At 40.5% G+C, this 20,602-nt stretch overlaps 1 protein-coding gene across 2 annotated transcripts in view; it reads left to right on the top strand.

The window, feature by feature from the left end:
• zfhx3b (zinc finger homeobox 3b) overlaps positions 1-20,602 on the top strand; it is a 260,384-nt gene that overhangs the window by 68,932 nt on the left and 170,850 nt on the right. For both annotated transcript variants that reach the window (XM_049718658.2, XM_049718656.2), the window contains one exon: positions 12,780-12,820. The gene's annotated coding sequence lies outside the window, so the exon portion shown is untranslated. The remainder of the gene's footprint in view (positions 1-12,779; positions 12,821-20,602) is intronic.

Genomic DNA, 20,602 nt, shown 5'->3' with positions numbered 1-20,602 from the left:
ACAATAGAGAGTAAATGTTTCAACTTTCTGATTGGTGGGTTTTACATTCTGGCAAAAAAAAAAATGTTTTCTCCCCCAAATATTTAAAAAAATATATGTTTCTGATTTGCGTATTGCACTTTGACATGCAGTCTTCTGTATATTTTATTCTGTTCCTTAAAACGTAATTTTAACATTTCTGATCGCTTCATTTCACCTTAATGAATAGCATTCTTGTAGATGTCTTTTGTTTGTTCTCAGAAAAGTTATTTTGGGGATTTTCTGATTCGTGCATTTCACCATGACAAATTAGCAGTTTTTTACAGTTTTTTCCTCTGTTATTTTTCGCCACAAGTTTTTTTTAGGTTCAAGGTCTGGTGTTTGTTCAGGGTATTTCTTATTTTCAACAACTTAAACAGTTACATTTGATACAATCGGAACTACAGGGATGGACATGATATTTAAAAAAATGTTGCCTATTATTTTCTATTCTATGTTGTGTGTAATGTAATTTTTTGACACTTAATTAATTGTTTAATAAAGAAAAATAGAGTTCATTACCTTGTTTAAGATTTAAGATACACCATGACAGTTTTTCTTCACAGCTAATCAAAAATCTTCCTGTCCCATGTAAAGAGTTAAGAAAAAATATAATAAATACATAGTTTTATACCAATCACACAAGTAATTTGTGTGAAAGTAATTCATACGTTTGGGAAACTTCACTGGATCTTCTGTGAGTAAAGGAGGTTCATTAGTTAGTAGGTCTAATCACATTTAGTACGTTGACTTCCGAAGTCCCAACTTGCAGAGTGTAAATAAATGCAGGGTAAAGTGATCTCATCCTGAACAAGTTTCTCAAGCATGCAAACTGACTTGGATGCATTCGTCTATTAGGTTAATTACATTAAAGTCAACGATTTCACGAAACGTCTCTTGACATCCTCATTGCTGCCTTGTTGTTGTTGTTTTCAAATTGGTGTTCATGCTGGCCTGTGGGTTGCTGAAATCTGCAACATGGAAATGCGATGTAATCACGTTAGGCCCTCTTGCACAACGTCTGGACCAAATACGTATGGTCATTCCTCGTCTTATTACGGCTTATTACTGCAGTCATGTGCATAATCACCCCATGCTTTTGTTATGTGTGAGTAACTTTTGCACCCCCAGCTGCAATCCTGACAAATTATTGTGCTTTTTCAGGCCTACTCGTTTATCCGAGCTGTCGCCTCTGTCTATAAGACGAATTCTAATTGTTTGTTTTTTTCCCAGCGCGTTCTCAAAGAAAACAAGGAACTAAAAACGTAAACTGAGCAATCCTAATCAGTCAGCAAAACAATTATCTGATCAATTCATTTTTTTCTCCACCATAGTGCACACGGTAGAATGAACAACAGTAGATATTAATTTTATTTTTATTTTTTAAATACATCATGTTTGTTTTATGGTATGAAAAATGCAACTTTCAAATTTCCCTGAGTAGAATTTCTCATTTTGATGTACTGGTCCTGCCTCTTGTTTCATAGCGTGCTATCTGTAAGAGTAATGGTGGAGGTGTTTGGTGCTATGTTGATTCAATCTTGGCTCTTCTGCAATAATTCAGAAGCGTGCGAGAAGGGGCGGGGTGAAGGGGGGGGAGGCACCATTTTACTTCGCCAATCCCCCCGCCGCCATCACTGGAATATAATCCGCTGTCTCCTGACCTTCAAATCATGCAGCATTGCAGTCATTTCAATTGGCTCGGCCGCCATTAGCGTGAAATGTCCTCGAGCCACTGGAAGGTTTCCTTTCACCCAGTGTGGTGTCCCTCCTCTACTTCGCTTCTTCCCTCCGTCTGCCTTTTGCTCCAGCTTGCCCCCTGAAGCCGGACATGTAGGCTGCGAGCACTGTGCACGGAAAGGAGTCACCACAGGAGATGCTGTTGGTCAAAAGACTGCACGTAAAACATTCACTCCATTAAACATCTTTAGGTCCCTTTGGAAATTATTATATGCAATATGTATATGCAGTTCTGCAATTGCTGTTTAACCTTTTCCAGATTAGTATCTGGAAGCATTCAATAAGCATTATCATTTACTTACTGTCTGTATCATCTCAAATGTTGTACTCCAATTACAAAAAATGTATTTATTTTAAAATAATAATCCATTACATTTAAAATTTCATCGCAACAATACAAGTTTTCTTTGACATCATCAATAACTGTGATTAATTGTAATAATGGTATTAATTAAGAATAGTATGATTATTTTGCCATTGATCATGCACCCTTACTGCTGTGTATATTTTTGCAACAAAACTATGTACTCTCAATTGTGCCATTTAAAAATATCTAATTTGCTATTTATTGTTATATCTATTATTGTTTGCTTTGTGTTTTTATTTGACACTCTAGCCAGATGAAAGGAGCAGAAACGATGAAAACAATTGAATTATATTAAATCCGATACATCTCTGAAACAAAACTGTGAATTTTTGATAGTGAGTATTTTAAGTACAACATTTCTGAAAATGAGATCAGCAGTATTAGTCGTGATCTGGATTTGAAACATTGCTGTCAGTGCACGCAGATGGCGACGTCGACGCAGCAAACGTAGCCTCTGTCACGTGTGTGATGGGCTGACGGTGAGCCGGTTGATGGTGTTTGATGGAGCGTGCGTCCGTAGTTCCTCTGGCCGAGCGCGTCGCACGCGGGATGCGGCTCGGCCTCCGCTGATGTCGAATGAGAAGATCGACTGACTGGGCCGTGGAAATCACATGACAGAGCTCAGCATGTGTTATGTTGCGAGTAGATAGATAGATCAATAATTGAAAGAGGACACATTTGATATGATCTGAATATTAAAAATATATCAGAGGGCAAACAACATCCATGTCTGTCTTCAGATGTGTGCTGAAAGATGTGTGTCAAATCTCCAGAGAGAGGCTTTATTCAGAAGGGTCAATCGGTTCATTTCGTGTCTGATGTATGAAAGAATATTTTTAATATCATCATTTTGGTTCTTCAAAAACAGAGTGGTAAATAGCATCAGCCGCACCTTTCAATTTCATCTGTACTGTCGGCGTGCCTCGTAAATTATTTCTCCTCCATATTCATAACTACAAATAAATCTCTGTGACCTAGAATTCATTTTAGGGTAATTTCACAAACATGCGCATTTCTCAATGCTTCCCTTCTTTTGTTTTGTCGGATTGGGCTCACTCTGTCACTGCTTGTTGTTGTGTTTCTGGGCCAATTGAAAATGTGGTTTTGCTCCGTTTACTCGCTGCTGACGGTGCGTTTGGGGTTTTGTAGAGAAGTGACCCAGGTGCAGAGAGTGAACTGATCAGATTGTGTACATAGATAGCCATTGTGTGGCTTGATATTGCCCACGACCTCATCCGAAGTGTATCTCTCCCTGACGTTTGGTATTACGTTCAGTGCATGCAGTTTATTTTTTATTTGATTAATGACCCGCACTGGACTGTGTCCATAATGCTATGACTTGGAGCTAAAATTGAAATGCATATACCGGATGCACAGGATTCTGATATTATTACCCAATATACAAGCCATCGCAATTAGCATTAGCAAGCCGTACATTTGTGAAAGGAAAACCACAACAATGCTTCACATCAGCATGGCCACCCCTGTTGGTGTTGCATTACATTGGTTAGTCTGACTCCTAAATAGCAAATAGTGCGTCAACACTGTGAACTTCTCATCGATTTCGTTTTCTTGTAAAGTCAGTCCGTGGCAGCAGAATGTTTCATTTCCTCCTGGAGATTGTCCTCACTAATGCAGAGGGCTTATAGCGCTGGAAAAAGCCAACATTGTGATGTTTGATAACCAGATCAAGCTGAGAACCATGCCAACAGCGGAACGCAAGAGACAGTTGGTCTGATTTGGTTAGGGAAACTGTATTTAAAGGCAAAGTGTGCAATTTTTCAGAGAAAATCAGTTTTTGGCTTATTTGAATAGTGTTTATTTGTGCAGTCATTAGGACTTAACTTTGGTACATGCCAATTGTGATTTATGAATTTATTTTTTTAAGCCTGTATAAAGAAACCAGCAAGCCAGAGAAAAACAACCAATTAGAGACGAAAGGCTTGAATGAATGAATGAATGAATGAATGAATGAATGAATGAATGAATGAATGAATGAATGAATGAATGAATGAATGAATGAATGAATGAACGAACGAATGAATGAATGGTCCAGCATTTGACGCTCACTCAAGCTGACCTGTTACCATCCCCCGAAACGCCTGCTACCTTATTGAGTTTTATTATAACTCAGAATGATATCAATTTGAAGCTTTACTCATTTGATCGGCCTTAGGGGTGAGCCTGGAACCCGTGTCTGTGATAGCATGACAAATGAGTAACATCACAAGTTACGCTTCTGTCTCATATCGGTTGTTTTTTCTCAGGTGCTGTGGTTTCTTGTATAACAATTTCAATGGTTCCAAACTAAACACAATTGTATATTTGTAGTTCATGTAAGAGGCAGTTTAACTATAACATTTATTGTATGAAATACATTAATATTTGATGTGATTGTCTGAAATACAAAGATGAGTCTCTTACTTTAATCTTTTTAAACTATGCATTTGGCTATTGGAAGAGATATGAGCTCAAATAGGTCTAGCAAAGTTAAAATTCATTCATATTTAAAAAACATTTTTTCCTAAAATTGACTTTTTATTTAAGCCATATATTTTTTTAATATAAAAAGAGGTTGTCAATTGCTCAGCCATCAGAGGATTTTCTTTCGAGCAATAGAAGCATGTGTCTGTGTGTGTTTGCACAGATGAAAATGAAAAATGGGGTGTGGGACGGATGGGGTCGCGAGGGGTCCACGCTGTCCCTGGCCATTCATTCTCTCTGGCCCTCCTGTCTAATTAATGGGCCACATTCATACACGTTATTGCAGCGCAGGGTCTGTCACTCATTAATCATGTGACCTTCTGTGGTGCACTTAATGACCTTGGAGGAGTAGATCAGCTGGAAGATGGCTGAAGCGCTGGAATTAAATTGTTTCTGGAAGTGGTCATGGTCACATCAGACACTTGAACAAACACACAGCTCGGGCCCTCTCTGGTCACATCTTTGTAGACACTTGCCCTACTGGTCCTGCCGTGCCCACCATCAAGATCACTTGACATACTTGATAGTCACCACTGGCTCACATAGTATAAATGGTCATAATGTTGTGGACGGTCACTGTGTTTATATTGTTTTGATAAACGTTGTGGACGGTATATAGTATATGTCACATATCAGTCATTTTAATGTCATTGTGGTGAAGAGGTGAGACACCAGGAGCTTTAGGACTTTGAGTAAATTACTGGAAGGAAATTTGAATTTGGCCCTTAAATTCATGACAGTGGTCTTCATATACTGTGTTCAGTATTGCTACATTTCAAATCATTATAAGTCGAAAAAAGAGCTCATTTCCAAAAGCAGATGGGAAAAACTGAGCTGCCTATCTTTCCTCATCTTGTTTTGCTTAAGCACCACAAAGTAGAAAAGAATAACACATTTGTGTTGCCGATATTCTTATAAATAAATATTCTCTGGGAAAAAAAGAAAAACAAAAAAACATTTCACCATGTGTCCAAAGTTTAAACGTTAGGGCTGCCACCTCCTTTTCACCATGGAAACATTGAAACGTCGGCTTTCTTCTTGGTGACATTGAAATGGAGTGATTTTGTTTATCCTCGCCTTTTGTTTATTTAACATTTTGCACAGCGGGGGAGTTTCAGATAGATTGTTTTCAAGACAGTCCCTGCAGACAGCGAGCAAACACTCTACAGCTTCATCAAACACAACTATCTTCAACTTTCCCCCTCTGCCGCGTGCAGGGAAATGTGACTGAGAGGAGCATTGTAATGGAATATGATTGTAAACCATTGTCATAATTTTTGACTGTCTGTGTCTCTAACGATATGCAAGCAGCAGTTTTTTAGAAGCTTTTTTTCCCCCCAGCTCCGAGTAAGCGCACCCTTAAATAGGAAAGAAACTCATTGATGGATAAAAACATTGTTGTGTGGCGAACATTTGTGTACTCCCATTTTTTTTTCTTCACAAAGGCATCAAGATATAAAATCCAAATGGAAGTTAAAACAATTCTTTAGTGAGTTATGAAGTTTAGCACTGCACAAAATAGGTAGGGGATTTATTTTGCTGTGCTGACTGAGTTCAATTCCAGCATTAGACAGAATTTTTATTGTTTAGAACTCCATCGCCACAAATTGGCTTTTCATTGTCAGCACTGGACGCTAACTACGCCATGTTGCTCTCGCTCCCCTGCTACCAAGCAATCGTTGCCTTTTTCCTTCCATCTTTCCTTCCACCATCTTTCTCTCTGTTGAGAGCGCAGGCTTGATTAATATTTTCCACTGTTCGGTAACCATGGAAATAAGGTCACTGCATATGATACTTAATTGAATCTTCCCAGTGCTTTTGTGCGTATCTCCTGTGTCCGGACAATAAAAGAAAAATCTTCCACTGATGACTCCGACCCCTGTTCTCCACTCCGCTCCCCTCCATCTTCACTTTCATTCTGTGCCCCATGAATTTATTCATTTGTTTCCTCTGCTACCTCTTTTCTTAGATGTCCTTTCTTTCCCGGCCCTAGTTTTCCTTGTCCTGTCAGGGTATGTTACCCCCCCCCCCCAACACACACACACACACACACACACACACACACACACACACACACCAGCATTGTTCTCTTGCATGCTTTGTCCCCCCACAAAGCATGTCAGTGCTGTAAGCCAAATTCAACTTTATTTAAATGCAGCCTATGTTTATACGTGCTTGCCGGACCAACACTCGAATTACACGTTGCTGTTTAATCTCCACGTAATGCACAGCGCCCCTTTCCCAGCAAAGCATTTGCATACTCAAATTAGTCTTGGGTAAAATCATTGCATGTAATTCAAATGACTCTGATGACTCAAGTGGCGGAGTCAAAAGTCTGTCGGAAAAGCACCGGGTCCTCGCAGAGCAGGTATTCTGATTAATGACTAACAAATTGGGGTCCTCTAAGATGTGGACTTAAGTGGGGGACGTGTCTCCTCTTCACACGACGCACGGACCAGAACGTAAACACAAGCCCAAGCCTCTTTGTTCAGGCAAGTATAGAAGCTAATCCATGACTACATTAGCGGGAAGAAAACAGTGGAATGGATCAAGAGCAACATGATGAACATACGAGCAAGACTCATATTTGATTGCCTTAAAGCAACACTTTGTGGCCTTTTTACCAAATGAGACCCATTTGGTGAATCGCAGGGTAAATTTAAAGTTCTGTTTTTTCAACGCTAATTTTGAAAGTACACACCAGTACTACTGAACGACTCTAAATATTAATTGGTCCATCTCAAGCAGCTGATTTTTTTAAATGTTTTTGTGTGCTGAAGGTAAATAATTAGATAACACACTTATGCAAGGATTAGAATAAGACTGTAGTTGAAATATCAGGTTATCAGGATTCTTTGTCTCTTTGGCTTCTAACTGCCTTTACGGATAAAGTCAGTTTGTTGTCGGACAATAAATTGTTTTTTTTTTCTCTCTCCCCAAAATAAGTACCAATTTGTCATAGTAAACATTAAAGGTATTACAACTCAAGGGGGGGCCCGGGAGCTCGATCAGAACTCGGCGACTCCTTTAATGAACTACATTTACTACATTTTCTCATTTTTATTTTGGAGGCACATTTGCTGTATACTGAAATGACTAAATAATTCAAGTAGATAGCCCATTTGGCACATGGTATGTCATTTTATTTGAAAGGTTACATTTGGTAATGTCGGGCCATTGTAGGTGGAGTCATGTTTGCGTTAATATAAGCGGGACAGTGATCTCAAGGCAATCATTACACTCAAATAAAACAGAGTCATATGCGGAAAGAGGCAGGGGCGAAAAACATGTATACATCAGTTCTGACGTGAGCGCCATAAAATAACCATTAGCAGTTACCCACAATTTGAAGTGACAGTCTATCAATAATATCACTCTGAAAATGGGACAGGTTTGTTGCTGTCTTTAAATCATCAGCAAGGTCCATATCGTGGAAAAGCATGCAGGTATAAGAAATGCATTAAGGCTTGATGTTAATGGGTGTGGCAGTGGCTGGGGGACACCCGGGGGCACATCGCTCACATTTCACTGGGCCACCGGCTTGACACAGCCGCCACTGACAGACCTTCCTCTTAACGTGACAGCGACGCACTCAGCATAACTTTACAAGATATTAATGCTCAGTTGTGATCGATACTGTCTAAAAATGTAAACAATGGGTTCATTAATGTGCCCTTGAGATTTCCAAGATTACATATACATTTTTAGGGTCCTCTTCATCATACTCTTTACCGTGAGAGTGCATAGAGGCTTCATGCAAGATGTGAGGAAAGTAGCCACAGAGCTGTCGTCAGCAGGTTGCTACAGAAAGACTCAGACATATTCATGGGTCAAACATCTGTTGCCATATTTCCTTTTCAGCTATGCAAAGTTGTGCAAAAGTCCTGAATTACTGCTAGACATGGCATTTAAAAGTTTTGAGAAGCTCAATTTAAGTTTACCAGTCAAGGTTATACTGCATTGTAGATTCGTGCTGAAATTTTACCCCATAGCCAAGTATGAGAAAATCCTGCTAAAATCCAAACTGTTGTTCAAAGTGCGGGGTTCCGCAACTAGTACTATGCATTGCCGATGGTCTGTGATTGGTTTTGAGCCCTAGTTAGCTGTGGCCAAGCTGTATCAATATACAGTGTATTGCAATTTTCATAATCAGCTTCTCAATATGGCCACTTTCACCTGTTTTTCTCTTTGTGGCAATCTGCCTCTTCTTTGACAATCACTCCGTGTTATTATGGTTCAATAAAAACAATAATACGTTCCAGAATACTATTTGTGGATCCTCAAAACCTGGCACCCCTTTGGGCTGCGTCGCTCAGTGTGCAGCAGGCCTTAATTTTTGTAAGTGGTGCGTACATATTTGCGCGCTCAATATTTTTCTCTTTAGTTACATTCTGTTGGACCTTATGCAGTAATTTGTTCTGCTAGTGCACACTGCAAAACAGACATTTACCGAGTGGAATTAATTTCAATAGCATTATTTTAAAATGTCCTTGACCTCTTCCAACAAACAATATGTTCAAGTATTTTCTTTGCAAACTCAAACTTAAATATATGCAAACCAAATGCAAATAAGCCCTCATAGATACACAAACGTACACGCGCGCACACTAATTTCAATTCACTGGCAATCCCTTCCTCCCAAGTGGGACATTTGTCTACAATCAAACTAAGTGTTGCATATGAATGGACCTATTAATGAATGGGACATGCACACACAGCGCACGGCACACTTCTTTTTCTGCGTCACGTTAAATACGGAAACAAGCGGAGGCTTTCGGATGCCCATCTGTTCCTCACACACATCGACCCAATGCCACAATGTGCCGGCGTAACAGGCAGTCATTGTAGCAACAAGTGCACGCACATTACCACGCTTGCCAGTTCCCGTCACTTGGCAGCGTGCCTGCTAAGCTGCCCGCCCTCTTATCTGAGAAAGACTTGATTGTGCCAGGGAGAGCGCTTGGGGAGTTGGTTAAGAAGTGGGGCGAGGAGGGGGATTTGATTTACATACTGCTGCTTAGGCAACTCTCATCTGATTGCAAACAGCGCCAAAGCAATTAAGGGTCATTAGTCCTTTTGTTTTGCCTTGTGGCCCCATGTAACAGTGACAGCCTCTGGGGCGCAATGACCCCTGTGGGGATTGCCTGTGGGAACATTGGCGCTATACAACGTGGCACTCTCGTCCCCGCTGCCTCATTGACAGTGTGTGCCTGCTTGTAAACAAACAGTCAGCACCAGGCTGGCAATGCATGGGAAAGCACTTTGGCAAAGGGTTAGTGTGCAGCTGGTTGCGGCACATGCCGGGTCACCATGCCCCAGTCAGCTTATTTTAATTAACCTCATCAGTTTCTTTCAAATGAGAGGCTTTGCCAACTGGCAGCATTCAATTAAACACTCGATAGCAAATAAATGAGACACAATGGTGGGTGTGCTTATTTAAATCTCTTGAAGGGCAGGGGAAAACACTACTTGAGTCAATTGATGTGCTCTTTATACATGAGTGCTTCTATGCTCCCCCCCCAAAACGGCTATATATTGACCATTTAAAAAAATGAGACATATATATGTATATGTTGATCCCAACATGTATATATGTGTGTATATATATATATATATATATATGTGTGTGTATTATACATTTTTTCTTGTATCACAAACACTTGTTTTCAGGGGGGTGTAGACTTCTTAGATCCACTGTAGTGTGAAGGAAATCACATTAGCATGTTTCACATATTTTAAAACATATCGTCTAAATGCAATCTAATACCAGTGAGTAACATTGCCTCAAGGACGACTCTGCATCTGTAATGAAGGCTGGGATGTACTCCGCAATATGTTTACGTCTGTACCTTTCATTACCCACGTAGCAGACTGCAAAGTGCTCAGCACTTCTGCCTGCTCTTCAAATGTTACAAAAAGACTCACAAGTATGAGATGGAATGTGAATGTCCACACGTCCACTCGTGTGCCTGGAAGACCCTCCCCTGCCAGTATAGAAAAACACTTACTGTTAATGTAAATAGCAAGGCGGCATAAATCAGGCGCCCGTGCACAGCCCGGGAGAATATCATGTAATAGTTATTGCAAAATGAAGTGGCATTGGGATCAATATCCCACTATATCTCACTCTGGCGTAATGGCACCGGGGGAAGCTGGAGGCCAAGGGAGTCCGGTCCCCTCACCCCACTACGGGCCAATAAATCTGCCGGACCTGCAGCCTGCTTATCAAAGTGCATACGCAATCGGCAGCAGCCATCCCAAAATACAAGCTTACTTTACTTACTGACCTGGAGTCAAGGTAATGAATGGCTATACCTTGCCCTTGGGCAGGGGTTTAAAAACTCTTTGAGGTTTCAGCATCATTTTGCAAGGTGAGATCTCAGCGCATTGCCAAGTGAGGCAAAGTGTGCGTTTAAGTTCAGTATTAGCAAGTCTTCTGTAATTTGGTTTGATGTTGCAATGCCATTCCTGTTGATGACATTGCCTATTTGCCTTATGGTCCGCTAGCTTTATGCTAATGCAAAATAGCATCAATGCTGTCCTGCTATACTCCCTTGTGCAACAAACTGATCACAAACAGTGTAGCAGCACATTTAGACATGCAATGTAACAGTGCTCAGTCATACATTTTTCTGCAGAGTGACAAATATTAATGCTGTATTAATGAGTTGAAGAGAGTTGTCTCAAAACGCGCACTATCGGTCTTTCGGTTTTATACTGCCCCTATGTGACCAAGGTGGGTAGACCAAAAAGTGCAACAATGTTTTTGTAAAATACAATATCACTTTTTTTCTCCTCATTAAAATAGACATTGCAACAATCATCATCCATGTGAAGGCTGAAACCCATTAATGGCAATGGCAATCATTTCAATAGGAAAAAAATATTTGAGAGGATAATGGCCTTCTCATGATGTAATTGGCTCTATCAAACAAATCAAGCAAGGCAAGAAGGCTGAAGGTTAAACATGGGATACACACAAGCCTTTCAGGGAGTTACTTTAGGCCCCCCTTGGAATACCAAGACCACCCCTGCAGCACCTCAGTAACAACCACCTGACCTTGGCGGAGGTCTACATTCTACTCACTACTTTATTTTATCACTAATTCATCAGATATTGAGATGCAGTGTTCCAATGCAATGTAAGGTTTGCAGTTCCCTGAACTGAAGATTAGTCACTAAAATTAAACTCTAATATACTGCTCACCAAGGGAGTCTGAGATGTCCTCTGTAATTATTTCTTCATAAATGAAAGAAGAAAAGAAATTATTTTCAAGGTTATGTTTCCAACGTTTGAATCTCCATCTAAAAATTGATGATTACGTTTTAATAGAGATACCAGATGTATCTCCAATGGCCATACTAGAATGTCTTTGAGGGGCAGCTTTGAAAAGTGCCATTGAATAGCAACAGAGTATACATTGAGTCATTTATATTCTTTACCATGTTAATGAAGTCTGAGTCGAGGGGCTGTGACCCAAATGAGTTTGGAGGAGGAGTATTATGCTCTTTACACTTTAAACCCAGAAAAGGGGCTTGCTCATTGGTGTGACCACATGATGTCACTTGTTTATTTCCCATCTCAGTCCCCCCACCCAATGGAGTTGAACAGATTGTAGGTCACATTAATGATCGGAAAAGTTATCTTGGCCTCATGTTTTATATCTAGTATTTGAACAGTGGTGTCGGGACGTTTTATATCCACAGTATATATTGGGAATGAGATTCAGAATGAAATAAGAGCCTAGAAAGAAGCAGTTTTTTTATTTCACTTTTTTGTGGTTTTTCTGTATTTCAACCATAGTACTGCTGTCTTTTTCCTGCCCTTGGGTTGCAATATAACTTGATAACAAACAGCATGACTCTCACACTTTGAGTGGAATGCCAAATAATGAGCCTAATAATAATAATAATGATGATTATAATGGTGCTCACTGATTTACTCTATTATTCAAATTGACCTGAGACTGTGTTGCATGATAAATTCAGCTTTCAGGAAATTATTGGATTGTAGGATGAATGTTGGCATGAGGTTAGGAAGTGGAGTGTTAGGAAAGGACAGTGAGCGGTAAGACCGCTGCTTCACTGCTATTTTTTTCCTCACTGCACGCAAGGATATAAGATTTAAGGCTGCTTGTCAACAATGATGCACTTCTGTTTTGTTTTGCAGGTCTAGGACTGTGAGGGAAGCGCTCCTCTGCTTCAAAGTTGGTAAGTGCTTCCTTAAATTTGTTTTTGTACAAAGTTTCTATGCTAGCTAATTTTTCCCGAAGAAAATAACAAAAAAAAAAAAACAATGGGTAAATAAACAATGTTTCAAATATACAGAAATTACATACAATTCACCCCTTTGCTCTCGTTTCCCTACAATGCACCTCGCAATGTGCAAAATTACAATGGCAATATAGAGTGAATCCAATTCATTTTGAAAGATAACCTGTTCAAGTTATATTTAAGTCTTCTTGTAATTCCAATGGACTAAATACAATTTCGGACATGTTACAAAGCATAGTTGATCATCATCAAAAATGATGGCAGTATTGAGATATGATTTTACTTTATTAGTGTTTTTTTCCCCATTGCAACAGACATCCGACACAACCTGTTACAGCAGGTATTACTCTTAATAGGAGTTAATGTATGTAAAATTATGTAAATGAGATGCAAACGAGACACCCAGACTGACCTGTAGCCTTTGTGTCGATTTGTGACCAGCGGATGACCCATCATCCTCTAAATGACTTGACAATAGAGCAATGTATCGATCTGGTCAGGCTTCAGGCATAAGGGTCAAGAGTGTGACACACTGCCTACATCTGCGTTATGTCTGCAGGTAAAATGTAGCAGCCCTGGAATGTCAGTTTTTTATGGCGACTGGATAATAATTTCTAATAGTTTGCCTTTACACACAACCTCAATGTATTTAAAATAAATCTATTACTTTCATTTAATTTGAGAGGTTTCACAAAAACATGGTATCATTTATCATTCATTTACTGTAAATGTAATATATATAGGACTTGGCAAGTTCAACCCGCAAAAGCTGATGTGCACCGTTTAAACAAATATTAAGTCACGGCTGGGAGCAAACAACCGATCATGTCATTGTTTGATGTTGCATTTTCTAACCCTGCAAAACCAAACAAATCCATATGTAAAATATTTTGACCATATGGGCGTGCGCCGTAATTTCGCACTAACTTGCTATTAATATAGCTTTGGTTGTGCTGGAACGTGAGTGCAAAATGTGATCGTCGTGCGAAACAGTCAAGGAGAGATGATGTCATGAAAGCCATCGGTGAGCTTGGTGTTAGTCATTTGTTGTAATGTTGACCAATTTCAGCGCTTATAGAATTCAGGCAGGATTGCCCTGTAGCTAGAGTTATAGGAAACTAGTGCGTTTTTTATTTGGGACTAAATTCTTGTGATGTTAAAAAAAAAAAACACATTCCTAAATTGATTGGGAACCTCTATCTGTAGAGTGCTTTAAATTAAGAGCAAATAAATTCCACATGTGGCCAGATAAAGCAGATAGAAGACAGGGGAATCCCTTTTCCAACCGCTAGTTCACTCTATTGCAGTCAAACCTCCACACGGCTTGCTCTCGCTCTCTCTCCATCCTGCTCTGCTTCTTTTGGAGTGACCAGTGATAGAGCAACATCTGGAAGGCGCAGCAGTTTTCCTTTGGTGTGTTGTTTTTGGGGGTTGATGTAGGCCCTGATAATCCATCTCCCTCCTCATTAAAGGAGCTGAATAAACACAGGCCTCTTCCAGTTGTTCCTCTGAATTTCCTCAGCGGGCGTCAGGAGACCTAAGCAGGGGCTACCGGATCAAAGCCGCCGGCAGCCCCGAGTTGCACCCGGAGTGAGATTGTGTTCCGGGGTTGGGCCCATTACCTTTCTCCCTGAGAGCCTCAAAGGCCACTAGGTCACACAGGCGCTCGGCTCGCTGGCCTGAGATCAGCAGAGGAAGAGGAAGAAAGGGAAAGCAAAGCAGCAGGAGAGGAAACCAGAAGAAGGCAAATGAGAAAATATGATTATGCGAGAGGAAAGAAGAGCCGCGCACTGGATGTTAGGACAGTTTTGCCTTACACAGCAATCAAAACATTTTTATTATCATAGTTTAAGAGTCTTTTCTCAATTCATCGTAGGGAAAACCCACAATAATTAAACAGCAATAATTCAAGTAAACTTGTCTGCCATACATGCTGGGTGATGAAGTGTTGACTCCATGAGGGAAAATACAACCCATGCTGTCTTTTTGCAGGGCTTTGTGTTTGCTTCGCAACTTGCTTTTTTAGACTCAGGACTCAATATGTAGGCAGGCACCCACGGCTCTCCCACTATTTGTTGTCTTGTATGGAAATCTGTACTCACCATTAGCCCAGCCCAATGTTCTTGACAAAATATTCTGAATGTTCCTGAGAGGTGTTGTCTCAATAAAGCATGTTTTCATTGACCCTTTAGTTACACCATTAAATTACTACACACAGGAGAACAATCTCATGTTAAACTCCCTACTCCGAGTTAATAATTCAGTTTGCTTCCTTTTTTGAGAATACTATGTAGTTTAAAATGTTGATCAATTTACATGAAAAGGAAGCTCAAAATAAAGGTACACTTTTCCTTTCATCAATTGTTTTTTGTGTCTACACTAGAACTCAACTTGACCAGTCGCACTTGCTGCGACAAGGGTGTCACCTCTGACTTCAGAATGCTAACGGAACACACGCACTCGTGCATGTACACACGTATACAAACACGCACACCAAATATTAAATGGTCAATGTAATTTACTTATCTGGGGATGTGCTTGGAAATGACCATCATGTTTGTAGGATTGTAAATGTCCACAGTGCGTGTGTGCGTGCGCGTGCGTATAAATGGCCCTGTGGTTGTCATCAGGCTCCCATCAGCCCCTCCATTAGTTACTGAGCTGTGGGTGCGTGCTGGAGCTCACCTGCCCTGAATACAGATTAGGAATGGAGAGTATGAGCTGCAAACACAATGAAGATAAACACACACTCAGAACGGATCAAATTAATGGATGAATTAATTGACTATGCCTTCCTAAAAAGAATAATTGCGTTGTGTGCACCTAAGTGACCAAGATGCTGCATCAGAGGCACAAAATAATAGTTGATTTAAAATATTTCCTGTGGTTGTGAAAAGCACACAAATGTGCAAGTACGGCTGGCGGCACATCATAGCTTACACGCTCTGAAATAACGTCACACGCCACACGGTACACAGACTGGCGGCCCCCCCACCAAAGCAAACATGGTCGCCTACTTCACTCGTCCTCTCGGAGCCTCGGACTCACACACTCGTGACGAGAAATCTGCAGGCAGTCATTACGGAGAGTCGAGCAAACACACCGCCGCAGTGCTCGCTCACAATGTTTTTGCACGTCCGACTGTTGTGTTGATGCACGTGTCCGCTGACAGGCATACGGACCCGAGGATAAAATAGATCTTACTTAATAGAACATTTGTTCCGCCCAAATGTCCTAGGTTGGCAAACCGAAGCCATTGGTGTGGGGGCGAGTGGCATTAATGTGCATATCTGAGCAGACAGTTCAAAAATACCAATCAGCAAAGAACGTACGTGAAAAACCTGGAAAAAAAATATGCATGTGTTTCTTTAAATTTAAATAAATGCTTCCAGTGCCGTCGGCTGTTGGGGTTTTAAAGACTCCATGTGTTTCTAGTTGTTAAAAACAGGGCTGTGGACTCGGTCGGATTTTTGCACCGAGTCCGAGTCCGGCCTCTTGACCACCGAGTCCGAGTCCAAGTCCGGCTGTCCATTTTTTCTGTTAATTCATGTGACTGCTTAGTCTTTATTCAAGGCTAATTTTGATCAAAATCTAAATAATGATATAAGCTGGGTGACATAATCGTCGTGGTACATAAACATTAGCCTAAGTGCAACTCAACGTGGCCGCATTGATCGTAACCAGGGCTGTGGACAGTATTCCTACGCGCATTCTCAGCAGCATGATGAAAATAAAATTGAACGTATTTTTTTTATTGTCGGACTCGGTGGACTCGGTCAAAATCAGCACCGAGTCCAAGTCCGGCAAAAATGACCGAGTCCGAGTCCACAGCCCTGGTTAAAAACTGAATTTAATGTTGAATCGAGCGCCATTTTGAATGTTGAGGATGTCATTTGCTAAATTTAGTGTTTTTTAAATTTATTTCACTACATGATGTGTACATTTTAATCGTATGATGTAATCTTTGTTTATTTGTAAATGTTACTGTAAATACAGTTTGAATATTCATTCATTTATTCATCATCCAAATTGCTTATCCTCACGAGAGTCGCGGGCATGCTGGAGCCTATCCCAGCAGTCTTTGGGCGGTATTGCCCTAAAAAAAGAATTGATTATGATTCAAATAGAAATCCGTCAGAACGATCACAATTCAATCTTGTTCCGAAATCGTTCAGCCGCAGTGTGCACTACGACTTCAGTGTGTCCCCCGCAATGGGGTCAAAATGAGTCCCCCCCCCGCCAGAAGCATTACCTCTGCCATTTTAAGTCACCTAGCTTCTATTTCCTCCAATAAAAACTAATGAGCTTTTCTGTCGGAAATCACAGCCGCTCTTGAGTGCTCGAGCCGAGGCCGAGCTCGATGTCCTGTAATTGCGGTCCACAAGTCCGCTTTTAGATTTTTTTTTTTGCAGTGTTTTGGATTTGATACCCCCCACCAACGCCAACACACCCCTATAGTCCCCTTGGTCGTGTGTGCTCTGGGGCTGATTGCCTGTGGCGCAGTAATCAGACAGGAGCTAGAGAGGGGGCAAAACAGCAACTCAAGGACCTTTTATAATTGGGAGAGATTTGGAAGGCAGTTGGACTTTACATTTGGTGCCGGAAATGGTTGTTCTTGTGTTTGGGCTAAGGTAGGGGAGGGGCAGCAAAGGTGGCAAAAGCCTCCACTTAAATCAAGGCATCCATCATAATGAATCTGTGAGTAGTCTCTGCATGTATGTTCTTGCAACAATGAAAATCAACACAAATGGCTCACATATCGTGAAAAGAAGAACATAATTTACAACAGTAGAGAGGGTGTCGTCACTTGCACGTGATATACAATATATACAGATTTTTTTTTTTTTACTGTACACTTATTTCGCCATTAAACAGTCACTGTCTCTTCTTGCTACTCTTTCTGAGTAATTTTCTGCATTCGGTGAGCTTCTGACGCATATTTGTAGCCAGCCAAGGAAAGAGAAAAGCGTTTGTAACCATAATTTGACTTGTTTTCCCATCATCTCCTCACCGATGCAATTTTAAAAATTATTTTTAAAATCCCACATGGAACCAAATGAATACAATTCTCAAATCCTCAATCAGGCAGGGTCTTTTCTGAGGTGCTTCTAAAATTAGTTAGAGTATTAAATAAGATTTGCAATTAAAATCATGATAAGTGGTAAATAATTGGCTTTTATTGCAATATATTAAAATGTGCCTCTTGTAAAAATGATATTTATCTTGGCCGATGATGCTATTACACTGAGATTGAAAATATATTAAATAAAAAAATTGCAAAAGTAGTACTGACTTCAGCCAAGGCCAATTTTGCAGAATTTCATCATTTCATAATGGAAAGGTGATTGAAAACAGTGGAAATTACCTTAAGATGAATCCAAGTTGGTTTGTTGATAAGTGACGCTGTCCTCCCGTGTATTCCATCTGTGCATTGCTGTTTTTGTGCTTCAGAGAATAACGGTAATGTTTTGTGCACACTTTCTTAATTGCATTAAGAGGATGACGCACTTTCTTACTCTGTTTAAGCTCACTTTAATTGCCTGTGAATGGTGCACAAGGGAAGCGGGGACTGAAGGCACAATGTGGACATGCAATTAGCTATCTTTCCTAAGCTGCTTTGGGGGGAGCTGCAGAAATGCGAGCAAGAGCTCCAATTCATGGAGGAATTTGACCCGCGAGGCAACAAATGCTATTTTGTGGTGGCATCTTGATGGACTGACATTTTATTCATTAAAGAGTCATACATTGGACAGAGAGAAGTGGTCAAAGGGAGCTCGTGGCTGTGATAAAAAGCTGTAGACGGCGCCGAGATAGAGGTGAGGCGCAAATAAGAAATGAAGATGGAGGCAGTGAGCTAAGAGTGATTGAGGGAGATCACAGCGGAGACGCATGTGTGAGCCCCGGCAAAATGTCACTTTAGTTGTGAACGAGTGCTGCGGTGATGACAATACGTCTCCAGGAAGCATCCGGTATGCGCTGGATCTGGGAATTGCACCCATTTTACATATTTCACCTAAAGTGACATATCAAGTGGAACACGTGTGGGATGCTGCCAGCTGCGAGACCCTAGGAAAAATAACACCGGCACTCCTTCATTTCGTCCTATCATAAAACGGACCATTTTGACAGCAGCGTTTTTACATTCCTTCCTTCTCTGATTTCAATGACACGTCTGCAGTCTATAAAATCGTTAGCCTATATAAATATTAATTTTTTATGACATGTTTTTTAACGTGTCTGATGTGGAATGGCGATGATCACATAAGTAGCTCTTAAAACATGATATTAGTTTATGATCCTTTATCCAGATTGGATCGGGCCGTGCAAGCATGTTTCATGTATATAAATTCGTAAGGCATTAAGTAACTGACGTCATGCATTAGCTTAATGGCATTGTTGTGTATAGCCCTAGCTTTTAGTAGCACACAATGCAATAGGCATGGCACGCCGAACTACTAGTGCAGCAGCTCTCGCCCCTCCTTGCCTGTGTCGCTTTCCTCATTTTTCTTTGCTCATCCCCCCTTTTTCATTTTCCCTCCTACCCCCCCAAAAAAACCCTTCCCCCGTCTTGGACCACCTCTCCCTGGCCCTGCTGTCTCTCTCTTTTTTTTTTCTTTCATTTAATAGTGGACCTCAGAGTGGTTGCCATGTCGACCAGCCAGCGTATTACTATGGCAACCGGTCTGAGCGAGACAAGGCTGCTGATTAGGGAGAGATGTCTAGTGTAGCCTGGCCAGTGGAGGGAGGGGAGGAAAAAAAGGGGTGGGGTGGATGTGTGGTGTTGGGGTGCTGAATATTATAGAGCTGCATATTGTGTTTGGGGTATATGTGTGTATTGTTGATGCTTGCGTCTAAAACAGACTTGTGATCAACTGTAACCATGTCCAGCTTCACAGAGTTTTGCTTGTTTTAAAATGGCAAAGATAGTGTAACTGTAGTAATAAATATAATTGTGATACAACTATTTCCGCTTGTTTGGCGGACAGTGAACAGTTCTTCAAATGAGGCCTCAAGATCTTTAATCCAACTCCCAGTTGAAGTTTACTATCAAACTCTACATGAAGAAAAGGGATTTATACGTTGTGTATTTTAAAAAAAAAAACACACAACATCCCTTACCGTAATGCTAGCACGTTATGCTAAATACCATGGATGGGAAATAGAGAACATCAGTAATTGCAGTAATACAGGCGATGAGTTAAGCAGAAACACTCAAGCACAAAAGGTGCATCAACACGTTGTTAAATAATATAATACTCAATGTCATCTATTCTTTATCCTCTGAAAAAATTATCAATTTGCAGAAGTTCACTGAGGCGCTGACAGTAGTGGTGAAAGTCTTCTTCATTTGTGTATTCTACTGCCGCTCGTTGGCCAAGTTGCGGACACCAGAAGGTGTCACAATGAATGAATCATGAGGCACAGACGGTTCAATTCTTCACGTTCTATTCAACATTTTAAATTAACACTATATTGTATGTTTTATAAACCTGAATACTATTTTAGAACACATCACAAGCATTTGTCTTGGTTTTTCTGAGAACCTTGAACATATTAATGACATTTCAATTCATTTCAATGTGAAAAGATTATTAGGATGATTGAGCTTTTGCTGCTTTTGAACAGATCACATGTATGGTGCTATGACATCTGGAGGAGAAAGTGGATTTTTTATTTATTTTTTTAAATTGCGCCCTCCTACAAGAACACTAATGAACA

Source organism: Syngnathus scovelli, chromosome 4 (genome assembly GCF_024217435.2).
Source record: "Syngnathus scovelli strain Florida chromosome 4, RoL_Ssco_1.2, whole genome shotgun sequence".
NCBI classification, from domain to species: domain Eukaryota; kingdom Metazoa; phylum Chordata; class Actinopteri; order Syngnathiformes; family Syngnathidae; genus Syngnathus; species Syngnathus scovelli.
This window is presented reverse-complemented; position numbering and strand designations above follow the sequence as displayed.